We start from the raw sequence: 17,387 nt of genomic DNA, 5'->3' as shown, positions 1-17,387 counted from the left end.
TGAGCAGCGTTTCCTACGCCCTACCGTACCTGCAATTCACTAGAAAAGAACTCACAAACCTCAATGTCATGTCACGCACTGCATACAAACATGCTCTGGGCCTTCCTGCCAACACTTCAAACGCCAAACTAGATAACCTTGGCATCTGAAACTCATTTGAGGATATCCTGGAGGCTGTTCTCCTCTCGCAACCTGCACGCCTCCTTGGCACAGACACCGCAACGCAGACTTTGGAGCGGGTGGGCTACCGATCAGACGTCCAAATCATAGGGAGCAGACCAACCTCCCAACAACCTATCGCTCGACGGAGCATGGCGCCCAGATTCCCAATTACATGTCGAGCGGAGCGAGGTCGGGCAGATGCTCAGCCAGGATAGACTACTTGAAGCGGACGACGGCATGCAGCCTCTACACAGTGTACATCGATGCAGCAACACAATGCGAGGTAACGCGGACGACGGCAGTAGCGGTGAACTCCTCCCACAACGAGGTTGTCAGCGCCTTCTTAAAACACACGATGATCACGGAAGCAGAAGTGGCAGCAATCCTACTGGCGATCCAGTACCGCGACCCCCGCAACCAGGATGTACATGTCATGACCGACTCCCAAGCAGCCTTTCGGCTCCTACTTGCAGGAAGAACACCTAAAAAAATTGGCAGTGGTTTAGCTGTAGTTAAACCGGGCATATTGCGTAATCAATGTTGTGCGCGTTGCCTTCGCCTGATAGCATTGCGGCGCTCCTGAACAACAAGGTGTTGATCTTCATCGGTGACCGATGACGTGAAACCACTCAGTGAGGTAGAACGTTGTCACCGAGCTGCATCCTTAGCACGACGCTTGCAGGACATTCTTCACGCTGTTCTGGCGCCTCTTGTGCACGTTGTCGCTTTCTAGATTCTTCCTGTCATTGTCAGTTCTCCTTAGAGGACTGCATAGCAAAGCGTTCAGGCCAAGGCAAGCGCCCATTTATAGACGCTTAACAGCGCGGGTGAGATTCCTCATAAATCAGGATATAGCTGGCAAAATCGAGAAGTTTTATTTTATTTTTTTTTTATTTTATTGATACTGTTGACCCTCGCTTGAGGGTCGTTACAGGGAGGGAATACAAATGCAATGTACAACAGAAAAAATTCATGTCTCATAACATCAAGTTGGGTGGCCCCGACACAAAATATCGATAGAACGTACGAACTTGTGCACGTCTGATTGCTCAACAACTTCAACTGGCAAAGCATTCCACATTTCGATGACATCAGGAAAAAAGGAGTACCGAAAAACATCAACACGTGAGTCGTAAGGCTTGATTGATCGAGTGTGGCTTGTTCTCACGCTGCGTCTTCCCGGAGGCTGAACATACCTATCTGATTTTATCTTGAAGTGCCCTTGAATTATTTGAAAGAAAAGCTTTAGTCTTGATTTTTTTCTCCGATTTTGAAGTGACTCGAGCTCACATGAGTTCAGCATTTCCGTCACTGAGTCCCTTCTTCTGTATCTTGACGAAATAAACCGAGCAGCTATTCTTTGAATTCGTTCCAGTTTATCTTTTAGAACTTTTTGGTGCGGGCTCCAGACGACACAAGCGTACTCCAAGGATGGGCGGATGAATGTTTTGTAAGCTATCAGTTTGACATCTTTTGTTGCATGTTCCAATTTCTTCCTCAGAAAGTAAAGTTTTTGGGAAGCTGTCGAGCACACGTTATTAATATGTTTATGCCACTGCAGATTATGTGCAATTGTGACGCCTAAATACTTGAAGGTATTAACATTTTTTAGATTATTTTTTCCAACATTATAAGAAAATAACTGCACAGTCTTCTTATTAGTTATATGCGTAAAAGTCGATTTTGTGTAATTAATTTCCATGCCCAATTTTTCGCACCAAAGATGCAAGGAATTAAGGACACGGTTTATTCTAATTTAGTCGGCAGCTTGTGTTATTCGAGAATAAATTAAACAGTCGTCTGCAAAAAGCTTCAATTCTACGGGAGACTCGGTAACCTCGTTAATATCATTAATATAAATTAGGAACAGTAATGGAGCTAAAACCGACCCTTGAGGAACGCCAGAAAATACTTCTAATGTAGAAGAAAAACAATCATCCACATGCACAACCTGCCTGCGATTGTTCAAATAGGCTTTAATCCACTTAAGAATGGTTTCGCTAACTCCTGCTTTGTGTAACTTGAAAAGTAATTTACTGTGTGGAACCTTGTCAAATGCTTTTGCAAAATCTACGCAAATGACATCTATTTGCTCTTGGGCATCTATGGCTGAACTAAAATCATGTATCGTTTCTATAAGCTGTGTTATGGTAGATAGCCCTCTTCGGAACCCGTGCTGATGCTGATAAAAGAACGCGTTATCCTCGAGGAAAGTTAGTATATGTTTACTTATGATATGTTCCAATAGTTTACAGCTGATACTTGTCAGGGAAATTGGGCGATAATTATTTGCGAGTAGTCGGTCGCCGTTTTTAAAAACAGGTGTTACGACTGCGCACCGCCAATCTTGTGGCAAGGAGTTAGTGTGTAGGGACTTTGTAAAGATTATCGTCAAGAAAAATGATATCCACTCAGCGTATCGCTTTAAAAACTGGGTTGGAATCACATCCGGCCCGCTAGCCTTTTTAGAATCCAAAAGTAACAATTGATTAAACACGCCGGCCTGAGTCACGACCAGGTCTTCCATCGAACATGAAAGGGAGGAAGGCGGGTACGCGTCACAGTCATCATTGCTTGGTTTAGAAAATACAGACTGGAAAAAGTTATTGAAATGATCTGCTATTTTTATTTTTTCTTTTACTATGTTCTCACCAATTTGAATTCTATTGATTTCTTCTTTATTGCCACTAAGGTAAAGCCAAAACTTCCGAGGTGCCGTTTTAACGAAGCTACTTAATTTTTTATTAAAAAAATGCTCTTTTGATTCCACCAGAGCCGTTTTTAAACTCCTTCGCAATTTCGATACCTCAGCTGAGCTGTCTTTTCTCCTGCGCAGCCTCTTTATCTTGCGCTTAATGTGTATAATAGGTCGATTAATCCAAGGGTTACGGGGTTTTATTTTCTTTTCTCGAGTTGGAATGAATCTGTCAACGCAATGTTTTATGATATTCTTGAAACGTAGCCATAGGTCTTCAACTGGTTCACAATCGCAGGCATGTTCGAATTCATTATATGACATTTCTAAAAAATCTTGAATGGATGTGTCGTCTGCCTGCCTATAAGCCTTAAATTGCACAGATACAAAGGGTTGGCCACGAGTGTTTGTTCTGATCGGAATGTGCACAGAAACCATTCTATGGTCAGATATCCCGTCTTTAACAGACACAGTACATTCACCCACTCTGCCCGAAAGAAACACCAAGTCCAAAAGTGACCGGGATTCGAGTGTTACCCTCGTGTCGTCTTCCACGATTTGTTTAAGATTGTGCGAAAACATTATTTGCAGCAGTGCTTCGGAACTAGAAATTTCAACGTTCCCAGGTAGGAGTCTGTCCCAGTTAATGCTAGGCAAATTAAAATCTCCGGTCATTATTAGTCTGGTGGTACGGTTCAAGTGAGTGCATAAGAACATATTAAGGTCATCCAAAAACTCTGGTGAAGTGGCAGGCGGCCTATACACTGCGCCAACAAGGTAAGCAACACTCGCATAAGTAATTTTGCACCACACTGTTTCAGGCAAAGTGCACTCGACCATTACTGCATCTATAGATCTTTTGACAATGATTGCAACACCCCCACCACGAGTATCCCTGTCCCATCTGAACATCTGGAGACAGTAGCAGCTATCGTAATTAAGCTTATTAAAAGGTACAAGCTGAAGGTGCTGCAGGCTTACGCGCCTACATCAAGCCATGATGACCAGATGAGGATGAGGATGTGGAATCGGCAATGACCAAAGTAAAATCGCAGTACACTGTACTGATGGGCGACTTTAATACAGAGGTAGGTAAAAAGCAGGCTGGAGACCAGGCGGTAGGTGACTATGCCATAGGTTCTAGGAATAGTAGAGCAGATTTATTAGTAGAGTTCGCATTAGACACGCGCTTTTACAGAATGTCGACGGAAGAGGCAGAAGGTCAACGGTAGGACTGACCGGAAGGGGAAAAGGAAGAGAAAGGGCGTAAGGACGCTTGTAGGCTTTGTCGCCATTCTGCTTCTACCGATCCCTCTGTAAATAAACCCCCGTGCCTGCTAAGCACGTAACATCTTGGTGAGAGGTGCCGGGTATCGACCACGGAGTGTTCCATCTATCGAAGGAGCCATAGACTCGCAGGCTTCCCACCACTGCCATTGGACATACCTGGAGACAATGCCGAGCAACCCGGGCCATCCACAGCGAACAACTGGCCCCATTATCGAGAGCCCCGCACATTCTTTGGAAAACCTGAGGAGGACGTTGACGAGTGGCTGAAACACTACTAGCGGGTGAGGAAATATAATCGCTGGAACGCTTCTACAAACTGGCTAACGTGATGGTCTTCCTTGCCGCCACTGCCTTTGACTGGTTCGACAACCATGAGGATTCACTGACTTCATGAGCTACCTTTACAAGCGACATCAAGAAAAAGTTGGGGATGAATCGGCAAAGAAGAAGCGTGCGGAACAGACATTGCTTCACCACGCGCAAGTACCCGGAGAAACTTGCACGGCATACATCGAAGCCATCTTAAAGTTATGCAAGCTAGTGAATTCCAGTATGTTTGAAGAATACAAAGTCGGATACCTTCTAAAAGGAATTGCGGAAGACGTTTATAATTTCCTGATTAGCAAAGAGAGTCTGGGCACCACCGCTGACGTTACAAAACATTGTAGAACATTTGAAGCTCTTAAGCTGCGTCGAATCACCACTAAATTCGGAAGATTGGCCAATGTCACTTCTATAGCCAGTGTTGAAGCATGTCCTCCAAATTCTATGGCTGATATGATTCGAGAGATTGTACGCGAAGAATTGTTCAGATCCAGGGACACCTTCTGTCGTACAGAATATCTGCGGCACAGTCCTGCACCGCAGGAAAATGTTGCCGCCCTGTCAACTCCATGGGCTCAACCTAGCGGCACTTTGCCCATGGACGATCGGAACAACATTGACCAACGTTATGGCCACCAGCCAACGGAAAGGAGGCCCACCTACCCTTAAGACGTGGTTTGTCAGCAGCGAGATCCTGGCTACAACCAAGTCGCGACTTTGTTCGCCAGGACTCTTATGGCGGTCGCTGGCGCTCTCAACCTTTGTGCTACCGGTGTGGCATTGCAGGGCATATCGCTAGATATTGCCGCCGCCGTTTCCCGACTTCTCAAGACTACCGACCCCCGGCGAATATTCACGGACAACTGCACACCGAGCAGCAGCGATCCCCGACTATGTCCGCTTGGGACACGTACCATCCGTCAAATTTGCGGAGTTCATTACCTGAATCTGATCGCAATGTGACGCCGCCACCTCAGCGCCAACGGTAGTCACCTTCTCCTCGACGTCGGGCTTCCCCTCCGTCTGAGGGAAACTAGGAGGCGCGGCCGATGGAGCTGAGGCCACCGGCTAGTCGCTGACGTCCAATATACCTCTGCACGTGTTTATGTTGAAGAACAAGCAGGAAGTGTTTATTGATGGTATGAAAACAATGGCTCTTGCAGGCACTGGTGCTACCGTATCCGTAGGGTTGTTCGTTTTCGGGTAAAACCCGATTTTACCCGATTTTTTCAGCCCGAACGTGTTCCTAAAATATCGGGTAAAACCCGATTTTTCCCGATTTGTGAAACAATTGTGCCCGTGAAATTGTGGAAACTGGAAGCCGTACTCGATCCGTTCCAGAAGCGGCTGCTGAGTCAGTCGTTTCATGACTACCGACTTCTCTTTATTTCCGTGGTGGACGACGTAGGCTCGCTTGGCGAGGAGTTGAACCGCTACTTGCTGGAAGCAAGCCCCACAAATGAAGGTGTTGAAGTGATGGACTATTGGAACAACGCAACTGTGCGTTACCAAAGGCTAGCAAATGCAGCGTTGTCATTGTTGTGCCCAGCTAATGGCAGCTGGGACGTTGAGCGAACGTTCCCTCAGCTAAGGTACCTGCAGAGACCAGACAGGTCTCGGATGGGAACCGAGATGTTGCGCATGCAGATGATTATGCATGTTAATAAGGACGTGTAGAACGTCGATGACCAGCCCTCGTGAATAAAATGTTTCTTTTCTCAAAACTGACCGTTGCCTCTCACTATAACTACTTACCAAAGAAACGCCAAATTTTGGAATACTTTCTTGAAAGCAGCCCAAATTATAGCCCTAATTGTTACCCACCGGTTAGAGCAAATCGAATAAATTATTAGTTTGCAAATTTCACTCGATAAAACCCGAATTTCGGAGTTTTTCCACGAAAAACCCGATTTCTCCCCTATTATCAAGCCGAAAAATAACGCCCGATTTTTACCCCCCGAATTTGAAAAAATATAAAACCCGGAAACGAATAACCCTACGTATCCGTTATGCGTTTGAGGTTTAAGAACCGTTTAGGTAGGAAAGTAATGTTTAGTTGTGACCGTGCAGCGTTATTCCGGGGTGTCGGTGGTGAACCTTTGGTTCCACTTGGTGTGTGTGCTTTGGATGTTGTTATTGGTGGTCTAACGGTTAGAACAGAATTCGCAGTGCTACCTCGGTCAACGCATGATGTGATTCTTGGGTTTAATTTCCTGCAAGAGTGTGGTGCAAGCTTACAGTGTCGTACGGGAGAAATTACTTTGAATTCACTACTTTCAGTTCTTGTGGATAACTCAACACCGGATTTTGGAGCATTTGCGATGGAAGAAGGCACTATTGTACCAGTTTTATCTGCAGCATTCGTGCGGGTTTCCTCTATTCACAATCAGTGTGATTCTTTTGAAGCTGTAGAAGAGCCTACGACACTCGCCTGCTCTAAGAAGAGTATCCTCGTGCCTCGTTGCGTCGTTCCCGTGGTGAGAGGCCGTACCGAGCTGTGGACAGTGAACGACTGTCAAGTTAAGGCTATGAATTAAGCTATGGAGACTCAAGTTAAGGCTATGATTAATCAGGCTCTTTCTACAACCGAGCGTCGCACTCTAGTCGTATTAATCACACGATCAACACCGGCTCCGCACCTCCTATACGTCAGAAGCCCTATCGAGTCTCAGCCACTGAACGTAAGTTAATAGCTGATCAAGTTCAAGAGATGCTAAAGAGGCATAATTCGAGAATCTTCCAGTCCTTGGGCAGCTCCAGTTATCCTTGTTCTGAAAAAATATGGCACATGCAGGTTCTGTGTTGACTACCGTCGCTTAAATACTGCCACGAAGGACGTCTGCACGCTTCCAGGTATAGATGACAAAATTAATTGTCTCCACTCCACTTCATACTCTTCTTCCATTGATTTGAGATCCGGCTGGCAAATCCCCATGCACGCTGCCGATAAGAAAAAAACGACATTCATAACAGCAGACGAAATTTACGAGTTTAACGTTATGCCTTTCGGATTATGTAATGCACCTGCAACATTCTAGCGGTTCATGGATACGATCCCGCGTGGCCTCAAGTGGCAAATTTGTTTATGTTATTTGGACGACGTTGTAATTTTTGGCAAAACATTGAGTGAGCACAACAGCCGTCTGGATATCGTGGTTGATTGCATGGAACGAGCTGGTCTTATTCTCAATTCCAAGATATATCATTTTGGGAACCGTGAAACAATTCTTCTTTGTCATTTAGTTGATAAAGAAGGTGTTCGACCAGATCCAAAGAAAATTGAAGCTGTCAAAAGTTTTACGATGCCCCAATCAGTGAAAGAGCTGCTGAGTTTTTCAGCGCTCTCCTCGTACTTTCGGCGCTTTATAGCTAGGTTAGCGGACATCGTTTATCCACTTACGAGTTTGCGGCTTAAAGATGCACAATTCAATTGAACCAGCGAATGTTACGCAGCTTTCCGTCATCTGAAATTTCTTTTGACCTCTGGCCCCATCCTACGCCACTTCTGCCCATCAGCACCAATTGAAGTACACACTGATGCAAGTGGTATCGGTATCGGCGCTGTACTCATACAACGCCATGGCCACGATCAGCACTTGGTAGCGTACGCCAGCCGCTCTTTGAGTAAGCGCGAAAGGAATTACACTTCAGTAAAACGGCGAGTTGAGCGAGTTGGTACATCTTGAGAAAAAAACAGCGCAGGAACAGGGACACAAGAAAAGAAGACGACCGGACAGGCGCCTGTCCCGTCGTCTTCATTTCTTGTGTCCCTATTTCTTCGCTGTTTTTTTTCTCAAGGAATTACACGGTTACTGAGCAAGAATGTCTCGCCGTTGTTTTCGCTGTAGAGCGCTTCCGCTCCTATCCGTACGGGAATGCTTTCACCATCGTGACCAACCACCATTCCCTTTGCTGGCTAGTGATTCTTCGTGACACCTGTGGACGGCTCGCTCGATGGGCATTGCGCCTACAAGAATTTAATTTTACTGTGGTGCATAAAAACGGCCGTAAACACTCAGATGCTGATTGTCTCGCATTTGCCGCTTCAAACGACTGATGAAGACGCCGACAACTTTGATGAATACTTGGCTTCACTTTCACAAGCCTTCCCCGGTCTTCAAGTTTTCCGAACTGAGTAACACAAAGATCAAAGAATAACCTCTTTGTTTGATGCCTTCCAAGACTCTCTAAGGAATACTTTTCGCATTCGCGAGGGATTGCTTTATAAGAATTTCGCTTCTGGGGAAGCACACATGCTTCTTGTCGTTCCAGAAAGCCTACGCATCACAGTTCTTGAAATGATGCACGACGACGCCACGTCTGCGCACTTGGGATTGGCCCGAACACTTCACCGCACAAAACAACGATTTTACAGGCCTAACATGCGTTCAACCATCCAGGACTATGTAGCCAGCTGTGTGCAATGCCAGCGCTTTAAGCTGCCGACTTCAAGTCTACCGGGAAAACTGCGACCAATCCCACCTCCAACAGCCCCGTTTGAGCAAGTTGGCATTGACCCTCTTGGACCTTTCCCACGGTCCTCTAAAGGAAGATGAAAAACTGTAGCGCTCGAGACGAGGACACAACGAAGGTTATTAACAGAAGCAGGAAACAGCTAACACGGGAGATTGTTGAAGCAAAACGAATAAAAAACTTAGAAGATAAGTGTGTAAGCATCCCATCTGTATATTTATCAAAGAAGGAGATGATGTTTCTTGATGGCATGTACAAAATGTGAAAAGTGACTTGCGGTGTGATAGGCTAGTGGGAAGATATTTTGATGCTTGCGCAGTATTTAAAAACTGTTTGTGCATTAAATAAAGATTCAGTTGAAAGTTAGCGCATGTGTTGTCGTCTTCGTTGTGTCCTCGTCTCGAGCGCTACAGTTTTTCATCATGAGCAACCAACTCGCCCAAACATCCACCCTGATCTCTAAAGGAAATAGGTGGATTTTTGTGTGCGTCGACTATCTAACCCGTTGTTGTGAGACAGCCGCGATACCAGCCGCTACTGCGTCCGAAGTATCTAATTTCTTAATTCGACACGTCATTCTTCGGCACGGCCCTCCTGCAGTTCTCATTAGTGACCGTGGACGCCAATTCACAGTGGACGTTGTCGAAGAACTCCTCCGCCTCAGCGCCTGAAATTTTCGCCACTCGACGCCATATCATCCCTAAAACGAACGGTGTGGTAGAACGCACTAATCGCGCGCTCACCACCATGCTTGATATGTACGTCCCTGCAGATCATACGGACTGGGATGGCTTCCTCCCGTTCTTTACTCATGCATACAACACAGCGCAACATGAGACAACTGGCTACAGCCCCTTCTACCTGCTCTATATGCTCGCTCGCCTCGCTGTGGCCTTGACACCATACTACAATTTTTCATCCCCGATGAACCTTCTCTTGCGACAACACTCTGCAGAGCTGAAAAAGCTCGCCAGCTTGCTCGCGTTCGAATTTTATCTGCACAAGAGCGTTCTAAGAACCGCTACGACGTCCGACACCAAGAAGTTTCTTAAGCTCCTGGTGACATTGTGTGGTTGTGGACACCTCTACGCAAGCGTGGTCTGTGTCAGAAACTGTTGTCGCACTACACTGGACAGTTTGCTGTGTTTAAGTGTACAAACGACCTTAATTACGTTATATCACGCCTAACTGCTAATGGTGAGACGGTCACGTCAGTCTCAGGTGGTGCATGTAGCCCGCCTCAAGCGATTTCATTCCAGACGTTCTATTTAGCTCGCCCTGCGGGCTTCGTCTGCGAGGAGGGAAATGTCACACGCTTTCACAGAACGTCGACGGAAAAGGCAGAAGATCAACAGTAGGACTGACCGGTAGAGGAATAGGAAGAGAAAGGGCTGAAGGACGCTTGTAGGCTTCGTTGCCATCCTGCTTCTACCGATCCCCTCTGTAAATAAACCCCCGTGCGTGCTAAGCACGTAACAATATAATTTACCGATCATGAATACCTTCTTCCGAAAACGAGCAAACAGGAAGTGGACGTGGAAGAGCGCCAATGGTGAGACTAAAAATGAAATAGACTTCATACTGTGCGGTCACCCGGGCATCGTAGGGGATGTGGAGGTCCTCGGTAAGGTCCGCTGTAGCGACCACACAATGGTAAGGTCTCGTATTAGCTTAGCTTTGAAGAGGGAACAGAGGAAACTAGTGAAGCAGAAGGCTATAAACGAGTTAGCATTAAGAGGGAAGGTAGAGGAATTCAGAATGTCGCTGCAGAACAGCTTTTCCGCTTTAACTGAACAAGACGACCGTAGGGTTGGAAGAATGAATGATAATCTCACAGCTATCGTTACAGAGTGCGCCGCAGAAGCAGGTGGTAGGATGGTCCGACAGGATACCAGCAAGCTAAATCAGGAGACTAAAGATCAGATTAAGAAACGCCAAAGCATGAGGACGTCTATCTCCGCAAACAGGATAGAACTAGCAGAGCTATCGAAGTTAATAAACAAGCGCAAGGTAGCCGACATAAGGAAGTTTAACATGGAGAAAATCGAGCATGTTCTAAGGAACGGAGGTAGCCTAAAATGAGAAGTGAAAACAGGGCATATGTAAAAAGCAGATATATGCGCTAAAAGACGAACAGGGCAATGTCATTAGCATTATGGATAAGATAGCTAAAGTAGCCGAAGAGTTCTACACAGATCTATACAGGAGCGAATGTAATCATCAAGTTACTGAGAGATGCAATCGAGCTATGGAAAGAAAAATGATAGGTGTAACGTTAACAGATAGGAAGAGGGCGGAGTAGGTGGGGGAGCAAACGCGGGTTAATGACAATGTCAAGAGGAAGAAATGGGCTTGGGCAGGGCATGTAACGCGAAGGCAAGATAACCGCTGGTCCTTAACGGTAATGGAGTGTATTCCAAGAGAAGGCAAGCGTAGCAGGGAACAGCAGAAAGTTAGGTGGGCGGATGAGATTAAGATGTTTGTGGGGATACAGTGGTCGCAACTGGCAAAGGACAGGGTTGATTGGAGAGAGCAGGGAGAGAGAGGCCTTTGACCTGCGGTGGGTGTAGTCAGGCTGATGATGATGATCAACAGCGCGGGAGCATGGGCGCCGCCATATTTGGTCACGTGACCATTCCGCCAAGCTACCAGGAAGTCCACAGAACGCTATCGCCCGTTCAGCTGTACGCCTTGCTCGTCTGTAAATTGTTTTTTGAGGAAAGGAAATGTATCTGTCTCGGTGTATACCTCGGTGGACACCTGAACAGCGTTAACAGGAAGGGAGGAAGTTGTTAATTTCCGTTACAGGAAGGGAGGAAGGTGGGAGTGAACGAAGACACCGTATTCACGAGACGCGCCTTTGTTCATTCCTAACTATCGAGCTGGCATGGGACTTTTTACCGGATTGGTTTCCTCTCCTGATGCGCTGTATATTCTTACCGGCCATTTGGTTCTGGTTTTGTTTGGTTTATGGGGTTTAACGTCCCAAAGCGACTAAGGCTATGAGAGACGCCGTAGTGGACGGCTCCGGAAATTTCGACCACCTGGGGTTCTTTAACGTGCACTGACATCGCAGAGTAGATGGGCCTCTAGAATTTCTCCTCCAAAGAAATTCAGCAGCCGAGCACCATAACCACTCAGCCTCCGCGGCGGCCCTTTTGGTTCTACTATAGAACCTAGGTAGGCGCTACATGGCACGAACATGACAGTAAATATATTAGAACCAAAAGGTTCTAATATATTTACTGTGATGTTTGTGCCTTGTAGCGCCTACGTTGGTTCTATGTAAATAGTTTTTTTTTGTGCGTATACACACACATGTATATATATCCTTTGCGTACAAAACCATGTAAATGAATAGCATGAAAGAAAAAAAAAAGATCTGGCATGGCGGAGTGGTTAGCGTGCTCGTCTCTCTCTCCGGATACCGTGGTTCGATTCCCCAACTCGACCACTTTCCAACTTGGTGTTATATTTATTTATGAGGTCTGACTAGAAATGAGGCTAATTGCTTAACCGATATCATTCCAATGGCATCGATGCACTGCGCTTCAATGCTACTAACGCAGGCTGCGAAGCACAGAAGTGGCGGACCTCCTAGTGGCGCCATCTGTCGCAGACAGAGCAAACTGCTCGCCGCGCCGACGGCGCTGCCATCTGCGAAGCGCGGCTGAAGTAACGCTGTTCAGGTCAACCGTGGCCACCGCCGGGGCCCACGCGATGGCTCGAAACCTGACGCAGTATTGCTTATGCAGTAAAACTGCTGGGCATAATAACGAACTCTGTGAGCGCTAATTACTCTCTAAATCATCAGATAACGTGGGTGCCTGGTCAGGCGGGGTTACAGGGCAACGAGGCTTCGGACGCTCAGGGAACTAGGGACTGGAGGCAACTCCAGACTGATACATTCCCCAATCTTTACAAACACATAATTTTCCCTGTGTACTGTAAAGGCGAATCCCCGCGGTGCGAAGGCAGGCCCGATACATACCATATTAAGGCCGATTCACACGGCAGTCCGTTCGCCCTCGGCCCATACATCACGTGTTCATGCGCCACGAAAAACTGGCCAGCAGTTGGACGACGTCAAGCGGATGTGACGGATCAAAAGAGGAGGCGACGTACTGGGTGTAATACACTTGTCAGAATATTTTAATTGTTTGGCAACGCTGGTAAAACCGGTTTTTTCTCCCGACCCATGACTGTGCGATTGACTGGATGAAAAACTTTATTGAACTGCAGAGGAAGTCCCGAGGAGCGGGTGCAGCCCTTTGTCCGGTTCCTCAACGGCCTGGGCCGTGTTGCGAGTCCAGTTGCGAGAGCTAGTGCATGCATCTTCGCGGGCCGCCGCTAATTACCGCTAGGAGAGAGACACCTCAGCTTCCTTGCTTGACCAGTCCGCTGGCTGACAGCGGGCCTCTTAATGTGATGGCGCATTAACACGTGATGAGCGGGCCGCAGGCGAACGGAGCATCGTGTGAATCGGCGTTTACATGAGGATGTAATGGCCTGAAACTCCCAGACATCGCAACACATAAAATGAAGGAGCAATGGGGGACCTCCCTGCTCAGGTCGGAGCTTATCAGCAGCGCGCACTCGTTGCGCAGGCTAGAGCGGCGGCCAAAGCCAGTGGAGGCTTGAAATTAAGACCCCACCTATTGCCCTCGAGTCTTTTATTTTTTTTTTTTTATGGGGTTTAACGTCCCAAAGCGACTAAGGCTATGAGAGACGCCGTAGTGGAGGGCTCCGGAAATTTCGACCACCTGGGGTTCTTTAACGTGCACTGACATCGCACAGTACACGGGCCTCTAGAATTTCTCCTCCAAAGAAATTCCAGCCGCCGCGGCCGGGATCGAACCCGCGTCTTTTGGGTCAGCAGCCGAGCACCATAACCGCTGAGCCACCGCGGCGGCTCTTTTATTTTTTTTTTCCCTTTATATAGAACTTTTTACTACTACTACTATTGGCGCTTCTATTAGCCCCCGTTACGAAGCGTTGTTCCATGAAAGCCTCGATCAAGAGCAGCTTCTCTGTTAAGAAAGCTCGCGTGTTCTCCGATTCCCTACGCTCTCCTCCTTGTCCTCCCACAAGGTTTGTCCCACCCATATAGACGTCAAAATGACGTAGTGGCAAAGTGAACCGGTTCCGAAACCAACTGCTTTGTGGATTCGACCCCTGAGTGAGGAGCAGGAAATATCCAAGCGCAGACAATGGTATGGGGCTACCACGCCTCTTTGAATGTCTATCTTTCCTGAGCAACACTGAATATAATTATTTTTAAATCGAGACCTGTGCGACATAAAGACTTTATCTCAAACATTGCCGACATAAAGTCAAGGAGTGCTGCAGGGCCCGTGTACGGAATTCTTCGTTGACGTCGCATCAGGCGTATCCACTACTGGAAGCAAATCGATTTAGTGATTACGCACATTCGTCAGTCTGCAGCTGAGCAGTGCAAAAGCAATTGTGCATGTATAGACGTGTTTCCACGAGCACAACGCGGAAATGTTTGTTTATTCACTTATTTATTTATTTATTTATTTATTTATTTATTTATTTATTTATTTATTTATTTATTTATTTATTTATTTATTTATTTATTTATTTATTTATTTCTGCAGTCTCAAGACCACGGGGCATTATAGAAAGGAGGGGCGTACAAAATCGCAGGCGCATTTCAAGAAGGCAATGAGTTATTGCGGTGATAAAGGCAGGGTGGTGGTTCCACGCGCTGCAAGGGTGAGGAGTAAGCGAATTCAGACGCGTATCGGTGCGGCATGGCGGGACCCCTACCTTAAACTGCGGTCGATGTGGGATGACACGCAGGACGGAGGAGTAAGCATTTTTTATTTGAGAGTGGTGTTATTGCAAATTTTATAGAATAGACAAAACCGAAAGTCTAGAGCGCAAACCACATGTCTAGAACGATCGAACTATGTGTTCCGCAGCTCCCAAAGCCGCTGCGACCCGGAAGGCAAAAAATTACGATTAAATCCTATGTGTTTAACTACACCTGCTTACACCCATACCATTTCTAACCAAATGTTACCGCTAGGTATCGCATGTTCAGCCTGAAACACGCCAAGAACGTGTTCTAGGCAAGCGTTTTCTCATCTGTACTTACTGCAGAGAACAAGGCCAGGAACTTTGAGGACAATTTTCATGGCATATACTCAGCCAGTACTTCTGTAGTTAGATTAAAGCTGGCGGAACGGTTCTGAACGGATCCTATAGTATGCGAAACGATGAGGTGGCCGGGGTCCGAAATACAGCATGCATATTGTAGTTTGGGCCTTATTAGAGAACGAAGGGCTCGCTGCAGAAACAAAAGTTAACGATGATTTAGCTTCAGTTAAACCGAATGAGAAGCGGTAGCTTCACGATGGTTTAGCCTGGAAAATACCAAAGAAACGTTCAACGAACAGGCGCGCTTGCGCTCCTTCAGTCATATGCTCGGTTGGGCGCGGGCGCGGCGAGGAGTGGGCGCGGCGAAAGCCATGGGCGCACATCGCTGACTATGCGTCTGATTCTTCTTGTACAGGCTTTGTTCCTTCCAACTGCCAGCCTCCTTGTTGCGCGTTCAGCCAAGCCGTTTACAACAGTGACATCAAGCCATACCAATGATGCAGTTTCGTGCCTCTTTCCGAAAACGGATGATGCATTTTTTTGAAGTCACGGGTTCCTGAACGTCACCAGCTTCAACTGCTATAAAGACAGCACCGCACGATGGACTTCCCAGTGGGCGCGGCGAAAGCCTTGGGCGCACATCGCTGACTATGCGTCTGATTCTTCTTGTACAGGTTAGTTACAACAGCACAATACGCAGTGATGATCGTTTTCTTGTTGTACTGCCGCGCCCACATGTGTGCTTATGTATTGCCTATGAGTGTTTAAATTCGTGCAAGCTCCTCGTTTGTGGGGACATTGAAGAAAATCCGGGACCGACTGTTGATGAAATCTTCGAGTCTATATTGAGTGGCCAGCAAGCAATTAAAGCTGATATCGCTTCATTGAAAGAACGCCTTGAATCCACGGAGACAGCAATACACTGTTTCGAAAAGCTTTTAATCAGCTTGGAATGCAGTATGACCGAGGCTCGAGCAAAGACCCATGAAAATGAAGAACCAAATACAGTTTCAACCGCAGCGCATGCCCTACTTAAACTTCACAATGAAAAACTGGTTGATTTGGAAAACCGCAGCCGCCGTTCGAATTTGATTGTTTTTGGGATTACCGAAGATCCTAATGAAACTGAAAAAACGCTACGGGAGAAGGTTTTTCAAGACGTCTTCAAAGATAAGGTGGAGGTAGATTGTGTGGTGTTATCGATCCTCGAGTGATAGTATCTATCGTAGCAAGTGCACGTGTACTCTTGTGATGCTCGGCGCATGCGTGACGTACTCCGTGTCTGTATATATACGTGTCAGGTTGGAATAAACGGGGCTTTTTCCTTTGGGCGTGGGCCTGGGGGCCACGCACTAGTCCTCATCGATGTGTCGTCCTGCGAAACACTACAGATTGTGTTTCAGTAGCGAGAATTCAGACTCGGGAAGAGACCCACAGGAAGGCCAGTCATTACGTTTTTCCAGGATTACACTGAAAAACAAACCCTCATGAAAAATGCTCACAAACTGAAAGGATCAGGAATATCCTTGCAAAATCATTACTGCGCAGACACGCTGCGCAAGCGCCGTCTACTTTGGAACACCGCGAAGGAAGAAAAAGATAGCGGCAAGAAGGTCTGGCTTCTTCATGACAAGATTCGCGTTGGTGACGACTTTTACATTTGGGACGACGTACACAACACACGAAAACTAGTTCCAAAAAGGGATGACACAGAAATGAGATTAGTGCAGGCAGAATAGCAAACACGGTCTTTCCAGTTTCGGCTGCTTTCACTAAATGCCCAAAGCATTGTCAACCAAATAGACAGACTGCAAGATATTTTATTTTTATTTTTATTTGAACATACTGCAGGTTCTTGTCGGGCCCATGCAGGAGTGTTTACAACGCATCATTGATCAAACAGAGTAAAAACAAAAATTCAAAAATACAGAGATGTTCTCTGACCCAAACACAGAAAGAGTAGGAGAGAATTAAACAGAAAACTCAATTTTTTCGCTATAATTAAGAAATAGTTCCACGAACGTACACTTCACCGCATCTTCAGGCAATTTATTCCAATGTGATATAGCATCAGGAAACATGGAGTACTTGTGGATATTTACACGGCTGACTGGTTGACGAAGTGTTTTACTATTTGTTCTAGACGAGTGTTTGAATGGCGGGTGTAAGTATTGTGAATTGGCTATTTTGAAGTGACCGTGAATAAGTTGGAACAAAAACTTTAATCTTGAAATGATTCTTCTCTGTGACAGGCTTTGTAAATTTGACTGAACTATTAGACTGGTAGCGCTAGTTTGGCGTGAATACTTTGAATAGA

At 46.4% G+C, this 17,387-nt stretch overlaps 1 pseudogene; it reads left to right on the top strand.

Annotated features, from left to right (window-relative positions):
• Window positions 1–517: 517 nt before the first annotated feature.
• LOC149344990 (uncharacterized) lies at window positions 518–16,809 on the top strand (annotated as a pseudogene).
• Window positions 16,810–17,387: the final 578 nt, after the last annotated feature.

Source organism: Amblyomma mixtum, chromosome 5 (assembly GCF_055824585.1).
Source record: "Amblyomma mixtum isolate Tamu chromosome 5, ASM5582458v1, whole genome shotgun sequence".
In the NCBI taxonomy this organism is placed as follows: domain Eukaryota; kingdom Metazoa; phylum Arthropoda; class Arachnida; order Ixodida; family Ixodidae; genus Amblyomma; species Amblyomma mixtum.
This window is presented reverse-complemented; position numbering and strand designations above follow the sequence as displayed.